This window comes from Cibotium barometz, chromosome 64 (assembly GCF_041138505.1).
Source record: "Cibotium barometz isolate CiBa-2024 chromosome 64, ASM4113850v1, whole genome shotgun sequence".
NCBI lineage: Eukaryota > Viridiplantae > Streptophyta > Polypodiopsida > Cyatheales > Cibotiaceae > Cibotium > Cibotium barometz.
The window spans coordinates 14,214,235-14,217,094 of record NC_141109.1 but is presented as its reverse complement, the minus strand read 5'-3'; the positions used below and the strand labels follow the sequence as shown (position 1 = coordinate 14,217,094).

The 2,860-nt window shown below is 39.5% G+C and overlaps 1 non-coding gene across 1 annotated transcript; it reads right to left on the bottom strand.

The window, feature by feature from the left end:
* Positions 1 to 1,821: 1,821 nt before the first annotated feature.
* TRNAW-CCA (transfer RNA tryptophan (anticodon CCA)) lies at positions 1,822 to 1,893 on the bottom strand. Its single transcript has one exon. It is a non-coding gene; the product is annotated as a tRNA-Trp (tRNA).
* Positions 1,894 to 2,860: the final 967 nt, after the last annotated feature.

The following is a 2,860-nucleotide window of genomic DNA, read 5'->3' as shown; positions in this document are numbered from 1 at the left end:
CATATGCCAATCACACTTACAATGTAGTATTTAATATGACATCACTCACGATACTAATTGCAATCATGGCACAATGGTTAGATGGGCGTCCCTAATAGACCATAGAGGGCCTATGATGTAACAAGACGTGAGTCGTGAGCCATGAGTCCATAAGCATGAGTAGATGTGAGTCGTGAGTCTAAACAATGGCTCACATGGTTTTAGTGGATTACGGTGTGATTATTCTTTTTTCTTTGGTTTATACCTGCATTGTTGAAGGTGGTAGCACAGAGAGTATCTTAAATATATAAAAAAGCGAATAATAATGCAATTAGCAAACCATACTTCCTCAAACCCACCTAGCCTTCGGTCCCACCAAATGACACCCACACTCAATAGAGTGCTTCTCTATTAAGAAGGCAAGACTCCTTTGAATCCACCTCAAGCGAGGAGCCTTGGGAAGAAATGAGCCAAATAAGTACAAACGGGGCTCAATGAATAGCACCATAAAAAGAGCATTAAATTGCCACATCTTTGGTCAAAGCTAGTGAGGGAGCAGGAGGCTGCGCCACACTATTTTATGCTTTTGGTGTCAATGTCGAGTTGGGTTTCCCCCTAGATAGCTATGGCCAAGCAACCCTAACAACCACTATATGGCAATCATGACATGTCTCTTTTGCAGCACCATCATCAGGGGGTAGGCAACCCATAAGGAAATCCACAAACTAGTTAGCAAGCACACATAGTGCCACACATATATGTGTGACCTCAATAAAAACAAAAAGATGCCACCATCATGAGAGTATGGGTAGAACACAAGTTTGCCAAGGCATTCCAAGAGAATTCTCTGCACCTTGGATGCTGAAGAAGTTATTGCATGCTCAAGGGTACTACCAAGGCACCAACATACAGATATGGGTTCCAAGAAGAACTAAAACACACAAAAAAGCATGTAGATACATACCTTGGCACCGTAGGCTCAACCATGAAGTTTTGACAAAGGAGTTTTACCTTAGAAACCCTCTAAACCTTGGGGTAAAACATAGGAAAAAAGTAGTCATTTCTCTCAAGGGAGGCTACCCCCACTTTGTGTACAAGGCTTCTAGTGATTGCATTCATCACGGGAGAGCTACCATTCAAGATGGCTGACATCTGTAGAAATTGCTTGTACTCCACAAGTTGCATTTGATGCATCATTTCCCAATCCTTTTGTTATCCTTTACTTGCTTCTAACTCCCCAATTTCTCCAACCTCACCCTTCGTTGTGGAAATGTGTACATGAAGTGTTTTATGATTGCAAGTTGAAGTTAATAGTAAACATTGAGATGAATAAAAGAATAGGTTCTCTTTTTTTGGTATTTTTTTACAGGCTTGCCATTGGATACTAACTAATGATGACAAGATATTGTTCAATTGAGAGTTATCATCATTCAAGATCCTAAGTTTTATCAAGCTTTTATTGTTTGAATTCATTTTGTGACTTATCATCATAAAAAGCTTCCTTATTACTAAAAGAGCCTTTGGTCCTTATGGAGATATGGTAGAATGTCAAATCTCTTTAACTTGGAATTCCTTTTTTTTAAACCAATACATATATATATATATATATATATATATAATTCAAAAAACATTACATCCCTTCAACAACTAATTTAACTTTCAACCTCTATTAAGCAAGTTACAAATCAAATCCCATCTATGATCCTCAAACCAAGTAGAATGCAGGCTTCTTCCATCTACCATAACTTGGAATTCTTATATAAATCAACAAAAATAGAATGCAAAAGGTTGATAAATACAAATCAAGGAAAATAGACCGCGGAGGATGGAAAACATAAAAAATGAACCCGACGTGAATCGAACACGCAACCTTCTGATCTGGAGTCAGACGCGCTACCATTGCGCCACGGATCCGCTTGCATCAATTGCCGCTGCTTAGTAATTATAATCTTTTACAACAAGACCCAACCCTCGTAAACTGACTTACGGTGCTACCCAGAGTCAGGGATTAGTTTGGAATCGAGACCCCCATGCCAAAAACTTTCTCACGTACTTACGCGTGCCGAGTCTTAAGAGGTGTTTCACATGAGCGTTTTCCATACAAAATAGGAGAGAAGCAATAAAAAGCTGTTTCTATGCGAGATTGCCAAGAACTCAACGCACGCCCTCAAAAACAAAACCTTAACACCCGTTGGATGTGAGATGTCTATTTAATTACTTATATATGTAATCTCTTAAAAACAATAACTTGAGCCTTCGGCCGTCTAGCTAAGTTGGTAGAATCGTCGAGTTTCACGATGGGGTCTAGCTGAGTTGGTAGAACCAAACCACTTTTGCCAAAACTCTAGGTAGCCCCTGATCCCTTAAACCACCGCTGGACTATCCCTCACATAGTCAACTATAGGCACCACATCAGGGCAACCTAATGGTAGCATTGGTTTTCCTTCATTGTCTCTCTTCCATAACTCAATTCCTCCTTCTTTTGGCATCCAATCGAGTGATTTTGGGTGGACTTTCTACTGCATTATCAGAATTTCCTCTTGCATAAGAAAACAAAATTGTAAGGGTTTTGAGTGTCCCACTAGATTGTCTTTCCCATCATATATGTACCCGTCAACAAAGGCTTTGAAATATGGAACTTATGCTAGGAAAAAATGGACCCGGTGAATGAGCTTTCACATTGCCTAAATGTATCCATTAGATATGGAAAAGTGAATGTTATACCAATTCGCAACTTCTCTGAAAGCCTACTAAACAATGCATCTATGTCCTCATGTGTATGACCCACCATCAAGAAACCCAACTGCACTGTTTTGAAAACCCCTCTAGCAACTAGCAAGAACAAGTAAGCGAACAAATAACGATTCTAATTTTCTGTTGC